Below are 27227 nucleotides of genomic sequence, written 5' to 3' on the forward strand. Positions count from 1 at the left end.
TGTTCAACTCACCCATCCTTCGGGAAAGATAGTCAACGTCTTGACCCGAATAGCCAAGCGGCAGTTATATTCTCTTAACGCCAGCCCTTTGCCAGACCTTGAGGACGTTCCGGTAGTCCGTGACTTTCCGGATGTCTTCCCAGAGGAATTGCCAGGTGTTCCACCTGACAGGGATGTCGAGTTCGTAATCGACCTCATCCCCGGAACCGTTCCGATTGCTAGAAGACCCTATAAGATGGCACCCCTAGAACTAGCCGAGCTTAAGAAACAACTCGATGAATCCTTGAAGAAGGGTTTCATCCGCCCTAGTTCATCTCCGTGGGCTTGCCCCGTCCTATTCGTCAAGAAGAAGGATGGTACGGACCGAATGGTTGTAGATTACCGACCTGTCAATTTGGTCACAATCAAGAACAAATATCCACTTCCCAGGATCAACGATCTGTATGATCAGCTCGCTGGATCCTCAGTCTTCTCCAAGATGGATTTGAGGTTGGGCTACCATCAAATCAAAATCAGAAACGGGGACATTCCTAAAACGGCCTTTGTTACTCGTTATGGCCAATACGAGTACACCGTCATGTCCTTCGGTTTAACCAACGCTCCAGCCACCTTTTCTCGGTTAATGAACTCAATCTTCATGGAGTATTTGGATAAATTCGTCGTAGTTTATCTCGATGATATACTCATCTACTCCAAGAACAAGGAAGAACATGCCGAACATCTAAGGCTAGTGTTGAAGAAACTTCGAGAGCATCGCCTTTATGCCAAATTTTCAAAATGTGAATTCTGGTTGTCAGAAGTGACCTATCTGGGTCATGTAATATCTGGTAAAGGTATTGCTGTTAACCCTGAGCGAGTTCAAGCCGTCCTTGATTGGACTCCACCTGAATCGGTCAAGCAAGTTCGGAGTTTTCTGGGCTTAGCGAGTTATTGTCGTCGCTTCGTCGAGAACTTCTCCAAAGTTGCTAAACCTCTAACCGAACTCCTCAAGAAAGATAAGAAGTTCGAATGGACTCCACAATGTGAGCACAGCTTTCAGGAACTGAAAAGACGCCTGACCTCTGCTCCTGTACTGGTACCGCCAGACTTCTCCAAAGACTTTGTTATCTACTGCGACGCCTCGCGACAAGGACTAGGTTGCATTCTCATGCAAGATCGACACGTAATTGCTTACGCTTCACGGCAATTGCACCCACATGAGGAGAATTATCCTACTCATGATCTAGAGCTTGCAGCCGTAGTCTATGCACTTAAGACCTGGCGACATTACCTCCTCGGTAATCGTTGCGAAATATTCACTGATCACCAAAGTCTGAAGTACATCTTCACCCAACCGGATTTGAATCTCAGGCAGAGACGTTGGGTTGAGTTGATCACAGACTTCGACTTAGGAATAACCTACACCCCAGGGAAAGCCAACGTCATGGCTGATGCGCTAAGTCGTAAATCTTATTGTAACAACCTGATGTTACAACAAAGTCAACCGCTTCTCCATGAGGAATTTCGGAAGCTTAACCTTCACATTGTACCTCAAGGTTTTCTCTCCACCTTGGTGGCAAAACCTACCCTTACGGATCAAATTATCAAAGCACAGAAGGTAGATCCGGGAATCTCCCGCATCAAGAGAAACATTCAGAAAGGAATTGCGAATTGTTTCTCCGTTAATGATCAAGGAGTCGTATACTTCGGGGATCGACTAGTGGTTCCCAAGGTGCGCAACCTAAGGCGATTAATCCTTAAGGAAGCTCATGAATCTCCTCTCACCATTCATCCCGGTAGTACTAAGATGTATCAGGACCTACGCCAGAGGTTCTGGTGGACTAGGATGAAGAGAGAAATCGCTCAGTATATTGCTAATTGCGACGTCTGTCGTCGTGTAAAAGCAGAGCATCAACGGCCTGCTGGCACCCTTCAACCCTTAGCTATTCCTGAATGGAAATGGGATAAAATTGGTATGGATTTCATTACCGGCTTTCCCAGAACCAAAAGAGGGAATAATGCTATTTTCGTCGTGGTCGATCGTCTTTCCAAAGTAGCTCATTTCTTACCTGTTCGTGAGAGTATAACCGCTAGTCAACTGGCAGACTTATACATCTCCCGGATAGTGTCCCTCCATGGTGTCCCTTTGGAAATCAATTCGGATCGAGGAAGTCTTTTCACCTCTCGATTTTGGGAAAGTTTCCAAAATGCTATGGGAACCCGTCTCTTCTTTAGCACCGCTTTCCACCCTCAGTCAAGTGGTCAAGTGGAACGCGTCAACCAAATTCTAGAAGACATGCTTCGAGCCTCCGTTATCTCTTTCGGAATGGACTGGGAGAAGTGCCTTCCATTTGCCGAATTCGCTTACAACAACAGCTATCAATCTAGCTTGGGTAAAGCCCCTTTTGAAGTTCTCTATGGACGACGATGTCGAACACCCCTTAACTGGTCAGAGACCGGGGAAAGACAATTCTTTGGCCCGGATATGATTCAGGAAGCAGAAGAACAAGTTCGTATCGTTCGTGAAAAGTTGAAAACAGCCCAATCCCGTCAAAAGAGTCAATATGACCGAAAACATAAGGCTATGACTTTCGAGGTTGACGAGAAGGCTTACCTTCGGGTCACCCCTCTGAAGGGAACCCATCGTTTCGGTATCAAAGGCAAATTGGCTCCTCGTTACATTGGACCTTTTCGCATTCTTGCCAAACGAGGAGAAGTTGCCTACCAATTGGAACTACCTCCGCACCTCTCCAGAGTTCACGATGTCTTCCACGTTTCTCAACTCAGGCGTTGCTTCTCGGATCCTATCCGTGAAGTGGACCACGAAACGCTTGATCTCCAAGATGATCTTACATATCGAGAGTACCCCATCCGTATCCTCGATCAGGCCGAGCGTACCACGCGACGTCATAACATCAAGTTCCTCAAAGTTCAATGGTCGCACCATTCTGAAGATGAAGCAACTTGGGAAAGGGAGGATCGTCTTCGACTCGAGTATCCCGCCTTCTTCCCGGAGGAACCCAAATCTCGGGACGAGATTCTTTTGAGTGGGGGTGAGTTGTCACACCCTAGCTAGTCATGCATTAGAGTGTTGCATCATGTTTACTCATTCATCAGAAATTTGAAATGGGGATGACAGAACCCCCAGTCCCCTCTGAAACCAACTAGGGTTTACTAAAATAATTTTCAATGAACCTGAAATGCCCTTCTAAAATGCCCATCATTTTTGTCTTGGTTCAGAACCTCTGCAAAAGTGGTGCACATTTTCCTAGGCCATCCTAGGGTTTTTGAATTAAATCATAACTATTTGAATTTGGGCATTTAAAATTATATAAAATATTTAAATGCTCAAATATCTCCAAACTAAAATGTTGCATGTTGGAAATAATCCAACTATGGACCAGGAGTAGTTTGGTGATTTTTGGAGTTGTCTAGGTATTTTATTTAATTCAACAAAGTTGCAGATATATTAAATAAAACAGAAATAGAAAAAAAGGGAAAACCCTACCTGGCGCCACCGCAGGCCCACTAGCCAGCCCACCTGCCGGCCCAGCCCAGCACCGCTCCAGCGAGCTGCTTGCCGGCCAGGCAGGCAGGCAGGTGCCCGACGGCGACCGCGGCGTGCGCCACGCACCTGCTCGCCGCCTCGCCGCTCCCCTCGCCAGGTGACGACGTGGATCGGTCTCTCTCTCTCCCCCGAACCCCCCAGACACCCCCTCTCCTCTCCAGCTCCTCCCCCTCGCACGCCCCAGCCATGGCCGACGCCACCATCGCCGCACCACCGTCGTAGCCGTGCTCCCCGTCGTCTCCACGCCGTCTCACCGTGTCCAGGAGCTCCGCCGCTGTCCACTTCATCGAGCAGCCGAGCCCCGAGCGCTCGCAACGCCCGAGACCACCGCACCGACCTCGCCCGAGCTCACCGTCGCCGGAGATCCCCTTCAACGCCGTCGTCGCTCCGGTCCATCTCCGGCCGCACCAAGGACTCCGTCGCACTCACTGTGAGCTTAGCCATCTTCCCCTCCCTTCCGTTCTTGCTCCCGAGCCGTGTAGCAACCTCCCGGAGCTCAACCGCACCCACCGCCATGGACCTCGTCGCCGACGTGCTCCCGGTCATCCTCCGGCCACAAGATGGTGTCCATCTTGCTCACCGCGTTCCACAGCACCTAGCTAGCCACTCCACGAGCCTCACCAAACCCTCTAGCTCCAAGTTCACCTCCGACCGAACCTCGGTGGCCGCCAAAGTCGTCGCCGGCGTCGACTCCGGCCACCTCGACCCCAACGGACTCCGCCAAGAGCTGCGGGTTGTCCTCAGCTCCACTCCGGTGGCCTCCGCGGTCCATTTGGTGGCCGAAACGACCAAAACCACTACCGCCGCCGCGTCGGGCTCGCCGGCGACTAAACGCCGGCAGCCGACACTGACTTTGACCACGGGTGGGCCCTGGTTGACTCCCCTGAGTCAATGACAGGTGGGGCCCAGCCCTGCTAATTAAACAGGATTAGTTCTAATTAAGTTTTAATTAAATTAATCACCCTGACATGCGGGACCCACTGTCAGGTTTGACCTGGACCAGTTCCGTTGACCTGCTGACGTCACACTGACGTCAGGCTGACGCAGTAATTGAATTTCTGGATTTAAATTAAATCAGGAAATTCCAGAATATTATTTAAACTTCAAAAATTCATAACTTTTATTCTGTAACTCCAAATTGGACAAATTATATATGAAAAATGATCAGAAAAATCCAATCTATCCATCTGTACTATTTTCATGCATGATCAAACAAGTTAAATTGATGTTTTAATCAGAACAAGGAAAAGCACTTTAAAAGGCCATATTGAATTTGAAATTTGAATCCTTGATTCAAATTTGTTCAAACACATCTGGTTTTAGTTGCATTAGCCCAACACACTCATGTTGCCATGTTTCATGCATGCATCATATTGTTGCATATTGTTTGGTGATGTTTGTGTATCGGTGTCCTTTGCGACAGGATCTGTTCCCGAGGAGTACCGTGATTACCCTAACGAAGAACCGTATCCGTGCAACGAACCATCAGGCAAGCAACCAACCATCTGATCATATCGATACAATCCCATGTTCTCGCTCCTGCTCTCTTTTACTGCATTAAGACAACGCGTTTCAAACTGCTGTGTGCTACGGTAGTTGAACCCATTTCCTCTGCATGACCTGTCATTGCCACAGTAACTAGATGAAACCCACTAGCATGTGTAGGAGTTGATTGAGCCATATGTATGTGTTGTTCCTACCTTGCTATGCCTGCTATGCTTAGAGTCGTGTCAGGTCTGGTTCATCTGGGTGATGGGCTAGAGTGAAATGATTATGTCGGTAATGAGAGTGGTGTGGTGAACACGATTTGGTAAAGGTATCGATGAGAGGCCATGTAGGAGTACATGGTGGGTTGTTTCATTGAAGCCGACCTTAAGCACTGAGATCTGTATGTGTGATTTAAGAATCAGCTACTACCATGCATTGGGCCCGAAACCAATGGACCCTCTCGACTTCTTATTCACCCTAGTTCTCCGTCCAGGAGTTGCAAGTAGTTTCTGGTGTTTGTAGCCTACTGGAGGCCGTGGACAGCGCTGACCGTAGGGGTGGGCTGTGATGCGGTAGGTACGTGGCACGGTGTACCGAATACCCGTTAGGTATCTCGGGAACCCTGTTCACATCGTTCGGGGCCGTATGGGAAACCTCGGCCGGACTCCCTGCGGATGGAACCTGAATAGGCGATAAACCTGGACTGGAGGCTTAGGTGATTAGGTAGGTCGTGGCCGACACCCACGTTGGGCTTCCGCTTGAAGGTTGCCGAGTACATGTCGTGTAAGCGACGGTAAGAGGTGAGAGCGTGTATGAAGAAGTACACCCCTGCAGGGTTATCATGATCTATTCAAATAGCCGCGTCCGCGGTAAAGGACTACTTGGTTGCCTATACAGTTCATAGACAAGTAAATGGATACTATTAAAAGCCTCAAGATAAGTGTGAGTGCCGAGGATGGCTCTTCCGTAGGAAGACGGAGGTGGATCCTCGGTAGTGTATTGAAGTGGTGAGTAGTGGACTCGTGTGCGCAAAACTATTTCAAGTTGGAGTATCGTAGGATAGTCTAGCCAAGAGTCAAAGCTGGCTTGCTGCAATAACTCCACCGACCCTTCTTGATACTATGCATGTATGTAGGATCTGATGTAAGTCTTGCTGAGTACCTTTGTACTCATGTTGCTATAATCTACATTTTTTACAGAAGACGCTGCAACCCCTTCTGATGGGTTCTATGTAGACGTTGACATCAACGAGTAGGCTAAAGACCCAGGTGGTGACCCTGAGCTTGTGATGGACCACGTAGTATAGTTAGGCTTCCAAGCCTCTTTTATTTTACTAGTTGTCTGTACCCAGACAAAGTACTTCCGTTGTTGGCTTGTATGACTGTATGACTTGTATGTTGGGTCGTGAGATCCGTACCTTTGTGTATGATATGTATGGCTCCCTGAGCCTTAAATAAAGTACTTGTGTCATAGAGTCATGTTGTGATGCTTCGTTGTATTGCACATATCAAGCATATTGTGTGTATGATTGAAATGCTTGGTATGTGTGGGATCTGACTATCTAGTTGTTTATCTTTAGTAGCCTCTCTTACCGGGAAATGTCTCCTAGTGTTACCGCTGAGCCATGGTAGCTTGCTACTGCTCTGGAACACTTAGGCTGGCCGGCATGTGTCCTTCTTCGTTCCTGTGTCTGTCCCTTCGGGGAAATGTCACGCTTTGAGTACCGGAGTCCTGTTAGCCCGCTACAGCCCGGTTTACCGGAGTCCTGCTAGCCCAGTGCTACAGCCCGGACCCACTTGCTGATGACCGACACGTTCGAAGCTGGGTCATGGATGCCTGTCCCTGTAAGTCTGTGCCACTTTGGGTTTACGACTAGTCATGTCAGCCCGGGCTCTTTATCATATGGATGCTAGCGACACTATCATATACGTGAGCCAAAAGGCGCAAACGGTCCCGGGCAAAGGTAAGGCGACACCCGTGGGAATACCGTGCGTGAGGCTGCAAAGTGATATGAAGTGTTACCGGCTAGATCGATGTGACATCGAGTCGGGGTCCTGACAGCCACCCTTGTTCCTATGAATGAATTTGATTACATAGTCCGGGAGCAAGGGAGATTTTTTATTTCTATGGTATGAATCGTGAAAAACCGGTGATAGATGAAATTCTTTATAATAGTGATTATGTTCTAAGGCATTTTTTAGGGATAATAATATCTTCGATGAGAATCTTAAAAAGGAAACCCCTATTTTAGATATAATCCAACAAGTTTTCAATGATGTTAATCAAACTATTCTTGGATTGCTGCCAGAAATCAAAGGGGTTATGATGATAAAAAACTTGATAGTGCTAAAGTTTCGATGGATAATGTATTCTATGTTGTCTTTGCAAAACCACCTAAGAAAAGCATTTCTGAGATAAAGAAAAACAAAGATGACAACACTTAGATCCTTCGCTTTATGCCTAGCTAGGGGCATAAAACGATAGCGCTTGTTGGGAGGCAACCCAATGAATAAAATTTATTCTTGTCTTTTTCTTTCTGTTCTTGAGTGTTTGCACAATTATGCTACTGTTATGATTGTGTTTTTCATGTTTCAATTAGTGTTTGTGCCAAGCTAAGCCTTTGGTATCATGTTGGGTGATAGTTGATTTGATCTTGTTGAAAAACAGAAACTTTTGCACTCACAAAAATAATTTTCATAAATCACAAAAACGTGCTTTTGCTCTGATTTTTTAAACAATATTTATATACAAATTTTCCATGTTGTCCTATTTTCTCAGAATTTTTGGAGTTACAGAAGTATTCTAAATATTCAGATTGCTAGAGACTATTCTGTTTTTGACAGATTCTGTTTTCTTTGTGTTGTGTGCTTGTTTTTATGATTCTATGGTTTCCTTTGAAGAGCTTTTGCCATAGAAAAGTTGGAATATAGTATATATAATGCAAGAATAAAATATGAATAGGTTTTCAACAATACTTATAGTAGTGATTTGCTTTCTTATACTAATGGATCTCACGAAGGTTTTGTTGAGTTTTGTGTGATTGAAGTTTTCAAGTTTTGGGTGATATCACGATGGATGAAGGAATAAGAATTAGCAAAAGGCTAAGCTTGGGGATGCCCGAGGCACGCCAAGTTAATATTCAAGAAGTATCAAGCAAGTAAGCTTGGAGATGCCCCCGAGTGGCATCGCCTCTTTCTTCTAACAACCATCGGTATTTTACTTGGAGCTATATTTTTATTCGTCACATATTAAGAGTTTTGCTTGGAGTGTATTGTATGATATGAGTCTTTGCTTGTTTTGATTTTTCATTTTAAGTCATGAATCCTTGTTGGACACATCTATTTGAGAGATCCAAAATTATGCTATGATTTGTTAGAATTTCTCTATGCTTCACTTAAATCTTTATGAGCTTCAGAATTGCTCTATGCTTCACTTATATCTTTTTGAGCACGGTGTGCTTTATTATTTTTGAAGAAATGCTCTCATGCTTCACTTAGATTTATTTGAGAGTTAGTAATTTTCTAAGAAATTCTCTATTGCTTCACTTAAATTATTTTCAGAGAAGAAAGTTTTTATGCTCATGATCTTCACTTAAATTTGTTTGAGCTTATCAAAAGCAACATATGAAATTAGTACCAAAGTGATAGATATCCAAGGAAGATATAATAAAAACTTTCATGAAGATCATTGGACAAAATAAACTTGATTCTTTGTAATAGTTTTGAGATATGATTATATGATATGGGAGTCATGTTGATGAGTAATTGTGCTTTAGTAAGAATATTAGTATTAAGGTTTGTGATTCCCATGTAAGCACAAAAGTCAATAGTTATGCAATGAAATTACATCCTACTTGTGGTGAATTATTTGGTGTTAGTTATGCTTAATGCTTGCTTATGAGATTTTTTGTTTATTGGTTGGTCGCTTCTCAGTCTTTTGCTAACCTTCATTTTGCACTAAGTATGATCACTACTTGTGCATCCAACATCCTTAAACCCAGTTTTTTCACATGAGTCCACTATACCTATCTATATGTGGTATTCCCGTGCCGTTCTAAGAAAATTTGTATGTGCCATCTCTAATTTTCAAAATAAACTTCTCTTGTGTGCTCGTACTGCTCATGAAACGGTAAGGGGTGGCTAATATATTTCCATGCTAGATGTGTTATTCTCAAGATGAGTGTTTATTCACTTGTCATTGCACGAGAGTACGACAAATGTATTAGGAATGCCCAATCCTAAAATGAAAATTGAATTTACTTTATGTTATCAAATAATAAATTCCTTGGAAAGTGTTGGTATGGACGGTACTCGTGGATTCGGTTAGCCGTGGAATGTGAAAGTATGGTGGAAAAAGGAATAAACTTTATTTTCTGTTTGGGAACCGCCTATGATACATCTAGCATGGAAAGTATTGGGAACTACTCGATCGTTTTTGTTGACAGGAAAAGCATGCCTCCCAAAAAAAGTTATCTCTATCTTTTTTCGCTTTGAACTCTGGCACCTCACTACTAGAAATCCCCTTATAACCGATGGTTAAATTACTGCTGTATATTTTAGTTCACCGTCGGATATCCTTATAGCTGACGGTTCACCATCGGCCATCTCCCGTTGGCTTTGCTTTGTCGGCCATTACACTAATAGCCGACGGTAAGGTCGACTAAAAACTTCACCCACAGTAATAAGCTGACGGTGAACCGTCGGATATGTGTTGGTCGCAAGCCAGCTCACGATAACTTGATGACCCTTATAGCCGAGGGTTACCCGTCGGGTATATCATTTCCCACAGTTATTGCTCACTGTCGGATTTTATAATGGTCGACGGTATACTTCACCCGACAGGGTTAGTGACTACCTTGAGGAGAACCAAACCCTCAGCTAATATGATTGTCAATAGTCGATACACCCCTTTGGGATTCTTTTGTTTGAGAGTCCAATGAACACCATCAATTTTATAATTCGTGTATGGCATTAGTTACACCTCATGTACTACTTTGACCGAAGGGTGTTGCACAAAAGGGAAGTGTGATTCACAATGGTAGCATTTCACAATATTGGCTTAAATATGTCTCATAATTACACAAGCACACATCACAATAGACCATAATATTATATTTAACATAGCCTCAGAAAGTATCACAAGCCCAATGAGTTGCATCCAAATTACATTAACCGTAATGATCTATCTTGGAAGTGTCAAATGCAAAAACTAAACAGTAACTAAGATATTATTATACAAATTTTTTGCATAATCTAAGTTTGCCATGAATTTCAGAACTTCTCTTTATTGCATTACTTCAAGAGATCATCAAATTCATCACCGTCATTGCCATAGTTATCATACTGCCCATCGCCATATGGATCATCATTACCCTCGACATAGATGTCTTTTCTCTGTTTGCCACCCTCTGGTATGTCTTCACATTCCCTAAGAAAGGGCAATACTAGTTGTAAGAGGGATGAAGTATGTAATGTACCTAAGATTTAGTTGACCTCCAAGGACCAAACTTAATATAGTTGTTCAAATTTAATTGAACTGTCACTTGATGAGCGGAAGACCAACATGTGATGTATAGAATTTTGAAATAGGAAGAGACTCGATGTGTACCTCTAATGTCATGTAAATTAACAAATTCATAATTAGCATTATAGTTAGACCAAAATGGTCAAGTGATACATGTAAAAATAATCTTTATCTGAAAGACAGTAGTTGTGTGGATAGTTAGTTCGTTGGCATTAACTTGAGAACATTTTACCATACTGTATGCTTTAACTTGTAAAGTTGCGATCATACATGGGGTTAATTAGAATCATGAAATTTGCAATTTTCTGCATGGCTCAACAAAGGTGCCAAGGTCATGATATTTTTTTGTTGAGAAAAGAGGTTCTGATCTATTTCATATGCAGTATAACATGTGCTGGTTTTCCAGGGACCTAGCTCCTCTACAACTAGAATTTCTGTTACTGAAATACAACACTCACTGAAAAATATTGATCATGTGTGTATTGTTGATCTCAAAAAGATAGAAATATTCAGTTTGGCTCCCTAGTAACAAGTTTCTATAGTACATTTGTAGAGATGTGCATTTGAGAATGGAAAAACTGATGTTATAATTATGCTCAAAGTACGATACAACAAACTGCAGTTAGCACTACAACATATGCTTGTAATAAAGTGCAAGAAGCCAAGTGCATCATTATGGTCAAATTAAGATGCAAAAAACTACAGATTGGCTCCCTCACAGTTAGCTGGCTTTGCTACTGCAACATGTGAAGAAGAGAAACTACAAAGTGGGGTTTCACCTTGCTGCAAGCCAATTAACCTACAAGAGATTATTCACACCAGATATGCAGAACAAACCTTAATGGCTTCAATATTTTCTGCTTGCTATACGCAGCAGACTGAAGTGATGTAAACTTGGCAAGTGATGTAATGAAAGCATACCTTTGAGTTTTCATGGACATAGTTGTGGTGACAAGTATTGCACAGCGAAATCCATCGATGCACTGGCATGCTGCATTCTAGCCGTTGCTTCATATATGACCTGTCCATCTAATTCTGTTAACCCAGGGTGGTGGGGAGGAGATGGGAAAGGATAAGGGGTTAGTAACTAGATATTAATCATGGTCAAAGAAGAGTAAGTGATTGGCTAGCAAATCTATTTTGATGGCTGACTACACAATCTGAACTATACACCTTTGAAAATGCATTAGACTCTTGCGCTTGGAAGTTTAGAACTACTACATTGTTGCTTTGTAAATACATACATGCTCACTTGCTGGTTTTATTTTGGTGTGTAGGTAAAAGTTAAAAGTGAACCGCAATCTCAGGTTTAGGGATGCAAATGGCAACTGATCACAAAATGAATTAGAAACAAGTGAAACTCTATAATTTTCAGCAAGAGAAAGAGAAGTACAGTTAGCTGTTTCAGATTTAAAGAGACAATTCCGCCTTTCACCGGATGCAAAATAATTTTTTATGTGCTCACTACTTGAAAAAAATTAACACAACTTTACATCACTAGTGAAACATCTTAGGTATCACATTGATTTTGGTCGTATATCATTACATAGGTATCAACCCCTGTTGTAGTCCTCCTATTCCACTATACAACAAACTCCCAAAAGAAAAACGCAACACTTATTTGTTTGAATCATAAATTGGTAAAGCTTCTGGTGCCTAAACGTATTTATGCTGCTGAATAAGAATAATTTATGTTGTTGTCAACAATGTCATGGTGCAGCAAATCGTTTCTTGTAGGTGTGCAGAAAAGCAACAAGGCAATAAGAGATAATGTGTTCTTCGTGGAAATACATATGCTGAGGCATCAAGGATTCATGGTCATCAATTCATCAATTTTAGCAGTATAAAGAACACTAGAGGTAATAATAAATACAACCAGGTCCATGGAGCACCCAACGACGACTACAAGCACTAGAGTGAGCCGAAAACACGCCACCATCATCAACCGTTCCTCGCTGAAGCCGGGCAACCTTGTTGTAGTAGACAGTTGGGAAATCGTCTTACTAAGGCCAACCAGGGCACCAGGGCAGGAACCATCACCGATGAAGAGAGTTGTAGATTGGAAAGATCAAACATCAACTAAGGGACACTATGATCGTACTTGAGCATTGGGTGTAGCTAATATGCGAGTGTGTTTCATGAATGGATCAATGATTGAGCATAATGGGCTAGGGATAACTTGCTTTAGTGTTGATATTTTGAAAGAAACGATTGCTTGTTGATATGCTTGAGTATTGAAATCCTCATGTCAAAACTAGACAATTGCTTTGAACCATATAAAAGTCCAAATGTCCATGCTACAAATAAAAGAATATGTGATGAGCATGTTAGGCAGCATTCTACATCAAAAATTCTATTTTTATCATTTACCTACTCGAGGACGAGCATGAATTAAGCTTGGGGATGCTGATACGTCTCCAAAGTATCTATAAATTTTGATTGTTCCATCCTGTTATATTATCATTCTTGGATGTTATACAATCATTATATAGCAATTTTATATCATTTTTTGGTACTAACCTATTGACATAGTGCCCAATGCCAGTTGTTGTTTTCTGCATGTTTTTTACATCGCAGGAAATCAATACCAAACGGAGTCCAAATGCAGCAAAACTTTTTGTGTATTTTTTTGGACCAAAAGACATCCAGTGGGCTAAAGAAGTACCGAATAGGGAGCCCGAGGTGAGCACAAGACACCAGGGCGCGTTTGGAGGCCCAGGCGTGCCCTGGTGGGTTGTGCCCACCTTGGTGGCCTCCCGCACAGCCTCTTTGTTGTATGAATACACAAATATTCCAGAAACCCTAGGGGAGTTGACGAAAATCAATTCCAGCCACCGCAAGTTCCAGAAACCACATATCCAATCTAGACACCATCACGGAAGGGTTCATCATCCTCATTGGTGCCTCTCTGATGATGTGTGAGTAGTTCATTGTAGACATACGGGTCCGTAGATAGTACCTAGATGGCTTCCTCTCTCTCTCTCTCTCTCTCTCTCTCTCTCTCTCTCTCTTTTGATTCTCAATACAATGGTCTATTGGAGATCCATATGATGTAACTCTTTTTGCGGTGTGTTTGTTGGGATCCGATGAACTTTGAGTTTATGATCAAATCTTTGTGTTTTATCCATGAAAGTTATTTGAGTCTTCTTTGATCTCTTATATGCATGATTTCTTATAGCCTCGTATTTCTTCTCTGATATTTGGGTTTTGTTTGGCCAACTTGATCTATTTATCTTGCAATGGGAAGAGGTGCTTTGTAATGGGTTCGATCTTACAGTGCTTGATCCGAGTGACAGAAGGGGAACTAACACGTATGTATCATTGCTATTAAGGATAACATGATGGGGTCTATTTCTACATAAATAGATCTTGTCTACATCATGTCATCATTCTTATTGCATTAATCTATTTCTCCATGAACTTAATACACCAGATTCTTGCTGGACAGCGGTCGATGTGTGGAGTAATAGTAGTAGATGCATGCAGGAGTCGGTCTACTAATCTTGGGCGTGATGCCTATATAATGATCATTGCTTGGATATCGTCATTATTATTTGAAGTTCTATCAATTGCCCAGCAGTAATTTGTTTACCCATCGTATGCTATTTTTCTCGAGAGAAGCCACTAGTGAAACGTACGGCCCCCGGGTCTCTTCTTTATTATATTTGCCTTCACGATCTATTTTCCTTTGCTTTTATTATCATATCTATTAATCCAAAAATACAAAAATACTTTGCTGCACTTTGTTTTATTCGCAATCTATTTATTCAATCTATTACAACTTTCTCTCATCCACGTGTCAATTTCTGGCGCCATTACCCGAAAGGGATTGACAACCCCTTTAACACATCGGGTTGCAAGTATTTGTTCTTTGTGTGCAGGAGCTGTTTAGGAGGTTTTGCACGGTTCTCATACTGGTTTGATAACATCGGTCTCATCACTGAGGGAAATACCTATCGTGGTTGTCATGCATCATCCCTTCCTCTTTGGGGAAATACCGACGTAGTTCAAGCAGACATCACATGCATTCACCACAAATAGGGATATGCGCCCCATGGCATGCCCACATCCTCCATGCCCATGTGCCTCGTCAACACAACTATGCATGTAAAATACCATGGGAAGACATGAGGCATACGTTAGCCCGAAGTATATATCCGGCTCAACCGAACTTCGGAATCACCTCGTCTTCGGACAACCCGGTGACCAATCCTAGATACCACCAAGTTTTAAACTTCATTGGTAGGGTCCTCGCCCATCAAGGCCTCATCGAAGGTCCCCACCCCCACCTATTAGAAGCAAAGGCACAGACATGCAGCAGGGCATAGTGAAGGTTTCAACTCACGCATCAAGGCCCTACGTCAACATTTATTTCTGTAACTTTTCTTTTTCTTTCTCTCTCGCAAACACTGCCTTCGCAATTTGAATTGTACGGTTAGATGTCTTGAGCTCATGATAAATAATAAAATACCCTTTATGGTATTCGAATATCTGCATCTTGCAATTTTTCCTGCCCCTTTCTGATTTTCTCCTCGCTCTTCGAACATCCCGACATAAAAATACGTTAATCAGTCACGAGTTCGATTTGTACATCAACTCAATATCTTCAAGTCCGGCACCACTTTTCGTTAGGTGCTCGGCGTCTCAGATATTTCATTATATGCATCCGTTCTGAACTATGTCTTGGGTCAATAGTTGGGTTGCCCGGCTCCTGTGTTTGCCCCTTATGTTCCGCTCGTTTGGCTAAGAGGGCAAAGGGAGAACCCCTACGATTCTACTATCAGTCTACCCATTCAAGTGCCTTAGGAGGAAAAAGCCAAAAACAGACAGTCATAGTAAGCGTGAACCAGTCTGCGGTCCGATGACGAGGTTGGACTCTAAAAATCATTGGCAATTTCGCCGTGTCACATGAAGGGTTCGTGTTAACACAAACCAAGTGATCGGAAAGGGGCAGACTTTGACCCGCCAAGTACATCACACTGGGGGCTAGTCCCTAGTCCCCACCGTCAAGCTCCTAAGGCTAAGTGAAAGCGGTAAAGCTGAATAGTCCGATTGCCTGGTTTCGTCCCCGCACTACCGCCTCCACGTACCAAGATGTTGGCTAAGGGTAACAATGCGGAAAAAAAACACCCTTCATGAAATTCACATAGGGGCTGAAGTCAACGACCGATAACTTTCAGAAATAAACATACGGCCACACAAGAGTCAAAATTTAATCACTACAACATCAAACAAGTTCATTGGGCACATAATAAAGCATAAGCCCCACTACGTACACACTTGTAACATCTACTAAAGCATTACTTTTTTTTAACACTAACCCTCTATCGCCCACGCTCCGGTCATCACCTGCGTGAAGTATAACTCAGGGCGACGATGCTCCTTCCCTTGGGGCAGAGGACCATTGAACATCTCCATTGGATTAATTCTTGGTCAATGAACCATGGTCTTCGTGAACACGAGCCTCGCCCCCTCAAGGCACACCGACCGCTTCACAGCGTCAATCCGGAGCGACACCTCCCACAACCTTTGAACAAGGCTGAAGTGGGTATCCGGGAAGGGGCTCGGCCGTCCATAGGTTGATACAATGGTCCTTCAAGGCCAGCTCGGACATTTGACGCATTTCCATCAGCTGCTTCATTTGATCGTCGAGGAGGGGAGGACGCTCAGAGTCCGGAAACTGTGACCAAAAAAGCCGCTGCCTGGAATCCTCCTCGCGGGTGGCATAGTGCCTCGCCGCGGCCGCCACATTCTTCAGGAGTTTGGCAAAAACGCTTGTGAAGCACCAGAACCTCATTAGCAGGGCGAATCTGTTGCCTCCGAACACACTCTACATTAAACTTTTCTTACAATGGGCAATTCGCGCAGCCTGCCGAAGATCCTCCCGAACAGCTCAGGCGTCACTTCTCGCCTCCTGGAGCTCCTTCTCCGCCTTAGACAGACGGAAGGATTGCTCCTCCTGCCCCTTCTCAAGGGCCTCAAGCTATTCAGCAGCATCTCAGAGCTCCCCTTGGACCTCGGTCACCCGAGATTCATGCTGCTTAGCAGCATGCTTGGCCTGCTCAAGTTCGAACACCGCCATCTCGGCGGTCGTCCTCTTCTCGGCCGCCTCGGTCTCATCTTTCCTAAGGACCTCCTTCAGGCCCTCGACCATGGTGGCAGCAGCTGCAAGATCATCAAGATAAGGGGTCAGTAAATGGTCCAGCCAGTCTCTATCCCGCAAATGCACACCTTCTTAAATAGCTTACCTTGTGCCTCTTCAAGCCGTTTGTTGACAAGGTCCAGCTCTTGGTCGGAAAGCTTGAGTTTCCGATCCATCTTCTCTAATGCCGCAACGTTAGAAGCCGCGCAACAGAAGATTCCTACGTTAACATTATCAAAGGTAGACATTGTTAATCAACCTACCGAATTTGATCCTCCGCGGGTCTTTTTGAAGATCCTGGCAGAGTCTCGGCGGCTGCTATGTATGCGGCCTACTTAAATTAAGAACTATAACCACATTACGAGAAAAGGTCATTAGATGACTTACCTCAAAGCCTGTTAGAAGGCCTTCGATAGAGTCGTTCAGTCCAGACTGGACAGGCCGAACATTCTGCATAACCACACCCATAAGGGTGCGGTGCCCTTCGACGATGATGGAGTTGCTCACTAACTCCTCCAGCGTGTCCGGCCAGCCCACCACCGCTCGTAGGAGGTGTTTGGCGCTGGCATTGGCTCCCCAGCCCCCTTGCTACTGGGGGGAACCTGTGCCGTTGAGGGCCTCAGAGGCTCGGGAGCAGTCCATGGAGGGGGTCCAGATGGCCCAGACTCTTTTCCCTCGTCAGCCAGGAGGGACGCCCCCTCCTGGTCTTCAGTTACTGAGGTGTTGACCTCAACCATCACTGCATCTACCTCCCCCACCATGTTCGGAGGAGGAGGAGTTCTTTGGAACCGCACCTCCTCAGCCTCTTCGGGGGCCAAAGTAGGCGCGGAATGTGCCATAGACCCGATGTCCGCCAGCTCGGCGGGCGAGGTCGTCCCTTCCAAGGTCTGCTTAGTGGAGCGCTCATGTGGGGGGCTATAGTTTGGAGGGGTTAACCTTCAATTAAAACATACTATTAAAAGCATAATAATCAAAAATACAAGACACCTTACCTCGTGGCAGGGGGCTTGACCCTGGAATCCTTCTTCGGTAGCTCCTCAGATGCCTTAGACTTCTCATCGTCCGAGCTGTCAAGAATGGCTAGCTTAGGCCGGTGTTCAGGGCCGAGGAGGGTTGGACCTCCTCGATGTCTTTGGATGCCGGACTCTTTCTAGAGTGCAAAGAGGCGCTCTCCTCTTCGTCCTCCTCCTCCTAGCCCCCATCCTATACGGATGATGCCGCAGCATCTCCAGACCAGTTGCCCAGACGAATCCTACGGTGTAGGCCTTCCCTGGCCTCTGGCGCTTCTTGCTTCTTGCCCTTCCTCACGGGCTCCTTGTAGGGCACCACAACCAGCATCTTCTCCATCTGCTCTGATCGGGGCTCCTCTAGCAGCGGCTCACTAATCTTCTTGGCCTTGGCAAGCCAGCCTACAAAATACACGCGATGAGGTTAGACTGAATCCCATGTATTAGGAATATCTGAACACTCTTCGTGAAAACATGCCACTCACCTCCGTTAGGGGATTCGCGGTGTCTAGGCCGATGTCCTTCCCCTCGGCCAGCCACTCCTTCTGGGGCTAGAATAGTTGGCCCCATATCTTGTCCAGAGTTGTGTCGAAGAGATGTCGCACAGTGGCCAAATCCTCGGGATCATGCTCCCACATGGGTTTGGTCCTCTCCTAACAAGGGAGGATCCCGCGGTGGAGCATGATTTGGAACACATCGACCAGCTTTGCACTGGTCTCTATCACGCTGTCGACGCACTTCTTCAGCGCCTTGGTGTCGGCAACATGTCCCCAGTCCGGACTCTTGGTGGTCTAGGGGGCCAGTCTCGTGGGGGGTCCAGATCAGAATGCAGGGGCCGCTCCCCATGTGGCCTCATGTGGCTTGGTGATGTAGAACCACTCCTTCTGCCACATCCGGACAGTGTCGATGAAGTGGCCATCCGGCGACTAGACTCATGTCAGCCTGCTGATCTTCTAAATATGGAGCAGGGAGTTGGGGGATAGTTCGTCGAAATCTAGCCCATAGTAGATCAACCCATGCACAAAGGGATGCAGGGGAAATCCCAGTCCCCTAAGGAAATGGGGGAGAAAACTACCCTTTTGCCTGGCTCGGGCGTGGGAATGATCTGGCCCTCTTCAGGGGCCTGATGGGCGACATTTACCCGCAAGTAGCCGGCCTCCTTCAGCTTTAAGATGTCCTCGTTGGTGACGGAGGAGGCCTCCGACTTCCCATTGGTGCCAGACCTTGCCATGGTCGAAGGAGGCAAAGTTGGATTCGCTGTGAGAGTGGAGATAGGAAGGGAGCTGGAGCTCCGAAAGAATGGTGAGTGCGGAAGGAAGGAGAGGGCATGGGATGCGAACTGTGGCGGCCTCCCTTTATAGATTGTGGACAGGCCAGAGATCCCTCTTATCACGCAGTTGCCCTCTCCACTTCCCGATATCCCCGCAATGTTATGAGCAGGGAGGGGAATCGAAATAATTAGCCATATCCCCCAAAAGGCGGGACACGATCTCCACCTTGAGAGGACGTGTCAAGCATGGCATCAGCCTCGAACCACGTTTCGAGAAACAGTAACTGCCTGGCATTATGGCCGAAAACGACTCCTCATTGAAAGGGAAAAGGTTTTTAGATAAAGGCACTATTTGCGCTTGAGCGATATTTTTATTGCTACCTTCGGTGTTAAGTAAAACAAATGCTTCGAAGTCTAGACATCTCTTGGTACCGAACAGGAGAAAAGACATGCTAAGGAACTCGCCCCGCAAGCTAAATACGGGTCAGCAGGATGAAAGCCGGATACAAGTCTTGGTGTTGGAGGCAAGTTCGGGGGCTACTGAGGGAGTCATGGACTAGGGGGTCCTTGGGAGGATGGCCCATTGTGCATAGGCCAGACAGGTGGAGCCATACTATGACAGGGGAACTATGAAGTTGTGGCGTGTCCTCCAAGTCAAGAAGGCGTGGGATTAATTCCTGATTGTAATATATCTTTGGTAACCCTAACCCTATCGGTGTCTATATAAACCAAGGCTTGTATTCATTAGAAGGAGAGAGCTTCATCCATTATTCTCATAGCCTTAAGGTTTACCTCATGCTGATCTCAAGGTAGATCTACTCTGTAAACCACTATATATCATCAATACAATCAAAGCAGGACATAGGGTTTTACCTCTTCGAGAGGGCCCAAACCTGGGTAAACACTGTGTTCACCGTTCCCTGTTATCCATTGATCCTAGATCCATAGGTCCGGACCCCCTACCCCGAGGTCTGTCGGTTTGGCACCAACACCGAGGTAGGACCTCGTTAGCGGCTGGCCCCGAGGGAGGACGGGGAAGTCCTCGAACCGGTGTAGGGGCGCGGCGGCGGGTGGATCGGGCGACCGGCAACTGTGGATTGATAAAGAGCCCATGGAGGATGATGGGACACCTCGGCGGCCACCTCGCCGGCGTCGGGCGAAGAGGCCGTGATAAACCTCTTTTTGGCCATTGGCTCCTCGAGCTCCCCGGCACACAGGCAGTGGTTGAGGATGGAGGCGGCGGCGGCGGCAATGGCAGCGACCTACCAATGGTTTCGAGTGAGGGAGGGGTGGTGTGTGTCTGTGTGAGAGGAGGTTTTGGAGAGTGTGTGTTGTGTGTGGAGGGGGGGCAAGGTGGTTTTTGAGGAAATACCACAATAACTAAAAATTTCACTAGGCGGGAGTAAAATGTCGGGCTACTGAAAATTTGGATCAAGGGCGAGCAGATATTTTTGAGATTGCGAGGGATGCAGAGGCGGGAGTAAAATGCCGGGGCAACTGAAAATTTGAATCAAGGGCGAGCAGATATTTTTGAGATTGCGAGGGATGCAGAGGAGGTAGTAACAAGACAGGGTTACTGAAAATTTGAATCAAGGGCGAGAAGATATTTTTGAGATTGCGAGGGATGCAGAGGCGGGATTAAAATGCCGGGGCTACTGAAAATTTGAATCAAGGGATTGAAGTAGAGCGGGAGTAACAAACATCACACACGGTCCACACATACTAATCGTGTGCTATCAAACATTAAAACCTTCCAGGCGGTAGATACTTTTGAGATGACGAGGCAGTAGATATTTTCGAGACCGGGAGACAAGCCTCGTGGAGCCAATCTACTGTGCTAATGTGAGTGACTATAGGGCACGTGCATGGCACACGGGTAGTCTGGCCGAACCGTGTTTGTTGCGTACCCAACCGCAGACGGTTTCTACATCCAACTCGTGTGCTGTTTATAAATTTGGGAAAAATAATAACGCGGGAGAGGGTCAGAACATGAACACACTTGCATGTGGACCAAATATATGTATGAAAAGAGTGGTTTGATGTTCGAATATCCAATGCACAACTTTGATGTGGCACCTGTCGCACAAAAGCACAGTATTACTAGTCAGCCACCCCCTACGGACCCCACTTCATGTTGGCGGTAAAGGAATCTTAGCTACTAAAGCATGCCCCCAAATAGCTAGGTCTGAAATCACCCCACCGTAGAACAAAACATATAGGAGTCCATATATATATGGTCAAACTTCCCCTTTCTCTTCCCGACAAAGGTGGACCATGTACCGACCCACAAATGTGTGCTTGTGGCGCGAGATGTGTGAGACCACATACGAAACACATGCGGATGGCCCTACTATATGTATGAAAAGGATGTGGTGTGATATTTAACTACCATTCACAACTTTGAGGTGGCACGTGTGCCTCACAAATTAACCGGACTTCCCCGACCCCACGGATGTTGTAGGTAGTGTGAAGTAGCCCCCCACCCCCCCCCCCCCACACACACACACGTTGGGGGAGGGCATCTCACCAAGACGTACTGTAACACGGACCAAGCAGAATCCAACTTGGTCGTACAACCTCTCCTTCTTGTTGTTGGTCAAAGTGATGGACGTCCACACGGCCCCGCAAAATGGGCTAGCTTGTCGTCGATAACCTCGCGAGGGAGTACTGTATGAAGACAAACCCACTCTGTGCATGTGGCCCAAGTATGTGTATGGATTGGTGTGTGTGTTGTTTGAATACCCAATGCGCAAATTTGATGTGGCACCATGCTTTGGAACCGTAAAATCCCCACACTAAGCGAGGGTTCACGACGCGTAGCATGCACACAAACTTAATTAGGCTTGGAATGGTCGACCTACTATACGGTAACTCAAAGGAAAGAAGAAGAATCCACCCCGGTAACCTTTCTCTTCGTTGGTCAAAATGATAGACGTCCACGCGGGCTCACGAATATATATAGGCCTGCTGCCCATAACCAAGTGAGTGAGAGTGTGTCCAAAGACAACCATTGCATGCGTGTGTCCTGAACATATTTATGGAGGTGTATGATGCATGCATATGTGTTGAATACCCGACCCAATGCACAAAATTGATGTGGTGCATGCGTTGAAAATCGCAGAGGTCCCCACACAGAGCAAGAGGTCGTTCATGATGTGTCGTGTGCTCGCCCATCCAGCAGGATGATTCATGTGTACACATGCGCTATTATATATATGTAATCTCACATCATGATCTATATCATGAGATAAACAAAAAATTAATCCCCTCCTAAGTCAAATTAGTTAACCTCTCTCGCTGTCGGTGAAAGTGATGGACCAAGCAGGCCGACAGATGGAAGCATCGCAGATAACCGCGTGAGTGAGTGCCATATATAGGACAACAACCATCGTGCTTGCATGTGTGCCAGAACATATATATGGAGAGGTGTGTGGTTGTGATGTTTTGAATACCTAATGCACAACTTTGATGTGGCATTTGCCTAAAAACTGCAAAGTCCCCACACAGAGTGAGGTTCATGAGACACCTACTGTATATATATATATATATATATATATATATATATATATATATATATATATATATATATATGCTGGTCACCCCCCTTCGAAACGTACTATACACCTAGTAACACAACCCTAAAAGAATTAATCCTCCTTGTTCGTCAATCGTACGTCTCTCTCGCTGGGTCAAAGTGATGGACGACGAACTCGCGGGAGCACAGGAGCGAAGCATACGTCGCACGCGAGTGATCATCCTATATAGGACTACGTACCACCGTCCACATGTGGCCCAAAGAGGTGTATGTGTGATGTTTGAATAAACAATGCACAACTTTGATGTGGCACCACATATATAGGAAACCAAAAATTTCCCACAGAGAGTGCAAGGTTCATGATGCATGGTATGTGCTATATGTACGCCCCCATTCGACGCGTGGTATATATGTACTTCTACTGTATAGAACAAACCATAAAAGAATCATTCCTTGATGGTCAAATCAACCTCTCTCTCTCTCTCTCTCGTTGGGTTAAAGTAATGGAGGGCAACCTTGCATGCCCATGGATGGAAGCACCACACACGAGTGAGTTCCTATAGGGTAACCACTGCCTGCATGGTATTGCCTGATGTGTGAATACTAATACAATGTACAACTTTGATGTGGCACCTGCCTCGGGAACTGGAAAGTCCCCACATGCATGGAGCGAGGTTATGACACGCATATATATAGAGTATTCATTTTGCCCCCTCTTTGACATGTACATACTCCTACCGTGCATATAAGTAACACAAACCAAAAAAGAACCATCCTTGTTAGTCAAATTAACCTCTCTCTCTCTCTCATTGTACGTTCAACTGGTCGACGACGACCTCATGGGCCCACAGAGAGAGTCACACGCAAGTGAGTGTCATAGGACAAAACCACCGCGTGCATGTGACCGTGTGTTATGCGATGTTTGAATACCCAATGCACAACTTTGACGTGGTACATGCTTCGCAAACCAGAAACAGACTACACCATGATGCGTAGCCCCCTCACTTCAAGCAAGTGGGAGGGTGTGTATGCACATACTCGAACTTTGATATGGAATCTCACCATGATCCACACCACACACATGCCAAGATAAATCCACCTTTTGGTCAAATTCCTCTCATTGTCAGTGGAAACTAAAAACCTTTGCTGGCAAACGAATGGGCACGTCGCTAATATGCGCACGAGGGAGGGTGTCTGAGAGGACCACCAATGCATGCATGTGGCCCAAACATGTATGTATGAAAGGGTTGTGTAATGCTTTAAATAACCAATTAATGACTTTGATGTGGCATATTTGACTCACAAAATGATCAATAATCTCATACAGAGGTTCACAACTCGTAGTGTACTGCTGGACCCCTCCCCCCACCCCCACACACACAGACACACACATCCCGCACCACAACAACCACTTTGAGGCATGTCAAACTTTTTCTGCAGTGAACATGTGACCAAAGGAGTGTCATGTTAAAATAAAAAGGCAGACATCATTTGACTGTTTTTATACATTGATTGATTTCCTAGGGATTTAATGTGCAAAAATCAAATTTGAGCTACATGTGCACCAAATGGATTGCAAAATCATATGTGTCCCTGGGTGCATGTTTCCCCATGCAAGAGATTTTGAAACATTGAGAATATAGATTTTTAAAATTCAGTAAATCCAAAAGTTAGTTGAAATTCATGAAACTTATCATGGTGCATATATGGTCACTAGTAGACTGCGATATTGTATTTTTTTTCGTCACATTTGAGACACGTTTTGATATAATCTTCTTAAAAATGGGTGATTGTTAATAATTGGCAACCAATATCTCATACGGATTATTTATTTGGACCATGTGTGTTAGACCGTGCCATGCTTCGGTTAAGCAGTAAAGTGGCAGAATGAATCATCGATAAACCAAAAAATATACGTGCTGCCAGCACCCTGTGTGCCGTGAGAGCAGGCGTGAACTGACGGGATGCATGCGAGCAGTCCGCCGCATAGGCAGACTGGGAGGCATGCGTGCAGGTGTGCGTATTGACAGGAGATGTTTTTGTTGTGCAGTGTCACCGGGAAGCATGCAAGTAGCTATGTGAAATGATGGTAGGAACGGTAGAAGTCTGCCGTGTAGGCTCACTGGGAGGCGATGCAGCCTTTGGCCGTCGCCTGCCTTGCTCCCACTGGTCCATATTAATTGCATGTTCGAGCTGGCGTCAATAATAGGCGGCCGCACCCCCGGCCCACAGTGGTCACCAACGTCTGGACTCTAGAGTGTATGAGGATGTCGCCGAAGCGCACAATCGGAGGGAGTGGCAACGCCGGAGCTAGTGAACCACCCGCGCAACGCGTGAAGCTGGGCACAGAGGTTGTCGTTGCCGCCGACGAGGTCCCGCGTGGGCAGCAACATGACCTTGACTTTGTCGGCGCGTCGTGCCCCCCCCCTGACCGGAGCCCGAGGTCAACAGCAACTCCGGCAATGACTGCGACTCTGATGGAAAACTGGTTAGCCATCTATATACCCATTTGTGCGGCAAACATATCATGTGTTTTCTCTGGTTACCCCCTCTCTAATTTTTTTGGAATACAAATCCTATGGTTATGTTCTCTCAGTCCATGGAATCAGAGTAATTACGATCCGTTAGATGCACGTAGTTTACTAATTGTTTGAATGTTATCCGTATAGAGTTAGTGATTAATTGTTTGTTCTGTACAAATGATTTTTGCTAATAATCTGACTAGGGTTAGCTTGCATGCTAATAATACGTGGCCAGATCCTGAGAATTGATTTTGAAAGTCCTACATATATGTTTGTTCCTTTTTTCTTCCAGATCTTGTGAATTTATTTTGAATGTCCTACATGTATGTTACTGTCGTTTTTTCTTTTAGATCGATATGTACACAGATGAGGCTCCGGCTGCACGGCCAGAATCAGCCATACCCCCGTGGACCTGAGGAACCAGTTGAATCTCTGGTGGACCGCATCATCGATCTCCCGGACGACATCCTTGGGGAGATCATTGATAACCCACAAGTATAGGGGATCGCAATAGTTTTCGAGGGTAGAGTATTCAACCCAAATTTATAGATTCGACACAAGGGGAGCCAAAGAATATTTGAAGGTATCTGCAGCTGAGTTTTCAATTCAACCAAAGCTGGAGATTAATTATCTGCAGCAAGGTGATCAGTAGCAAAGTAGTTTGATAGTTTTGATAGTAGTAACAGTAGCAGCAGTGACAGTAATAGTAACAACAGTATTTTGTAGCAAGTGTAACAGTGATAATAGTAGTAGTAACTTAGCAAGAACAATATAAGGTAAATTCGTAGGCATTGGATTAGTGACTTGTTGGATGATATTCATCATGAGACAGTTATAACCTCGGGCGATATGACACTAGCTCCAGTTCATCAATATAATGTAGGCATGTATTCCGTAAGTAGTCATACGTGCTTATGGAAAGAACTTGCATGACATCTTTTGTCCTACCCTCCCGTGGCAGCGGGGTCCATATTGGAAACTAAGGGATATTAAGGCCTCCTTTTAATAGAGAACCGAAAGAAAGCATTAACACATAGTGACTACATGAACTCCTCAAACTACGGTCATCACCGGGAGTGGTCCCGATTGTTGTCACTCCGGGGTTGCCGGATCATAACAAGTAGTAGGTGACTATAACTTGCAAGATCGGATCTAAAACATGGATATAATGGTGATAACATAAAGGGTTTAGATCTGAAATCATGGCACCCGGGCCCAAAGTGACAAGCATTAAGCATAGCAAAGTCATAGCAACATCAATCTTAGAACATAGTTGATAGTAGGGATCAAGCCCTAACAAAACTAACTCGATTACATGATGAATCTCATCCAATTCCTCACCGACCAGCGAGCCTACGAAGGAATTACTCACTCCCGGTGGGGAGCATCATGGAATTGGCGATGCAGAAGGGTTAGTGATGATGAAGAACGAAGATCCCCCTCTCCGGATCCCCAAATGGACTCCAGATCTAGCCTCCCGATGAAGAACAAGAGGTGATCGCAGTTCCGTCTCGTGGATCGCAATAATTCTTTCTCCCTGATTTTTTCTGGAAAATAGGATTTTATAGCATCTGTTTCAGGGTCTGCGAGGCCACTAGGTGGGGACAACCCACCTGGGCGTGCTAGGAGAGGGGGGCATGCCCTGGTGGGTTGTTCCCACCCAGGGGCCCCTCTCCGGAAGGTCTTGGCTCTAGAAATTCTTATAAAAATTCCTTGCAAAGTTTCTTTCCATTCCGAGAACTTTTATTTCTGCACAAAAACAACACCATGGTAGTTCTGCTAAAAACAACGTTAGCCCGGGGTTGGTTTCATTCAAATCATGCAAATTAGAGTCCAAAACAAGAGGGAAACCGTTAGGAAAAGTAGATACGTTGGAGACGTATCAATCATCTCCCTTCTCCCCACCAAGGATGGTTGCCGCACACAAGTCCTCAGATCTCGGTGGCGCACTCAATGGTGCGCCGCGCCTCTGAATCTCGACTGTCGTCAGCTATCTGTCGATGATGATTCTAAACTTCCCGAAGCCATCATCTCCTCCCACCAGGGCTCCATTCAATGCATCTTCATCCTGGCGTCCTACCTGCTGGACATACCCTGCACGGTGGCCGCCTGGTTGACATCCCGTCAATTCCATAAACTCGAGTAGCTTGAGTTCTACCATGACTATGTATGTAACATACCACGAACCGATGT

This window comes from Triticum aestivum, chromosome 1B, assembly GCF_018294505.1.
Source record: "Triticum aestivum cultivar Chinese Spring chromosome 1B, IWGSC CS RefSeq v2.1, whole genome shotgun sequence".
NCBI classification, from domain to species: Eukaryota; Viridiplantae; Streptophyta; class Magnoliopsida; order Poales; family Poaceae; genus Triticum; species Triticum aestivum.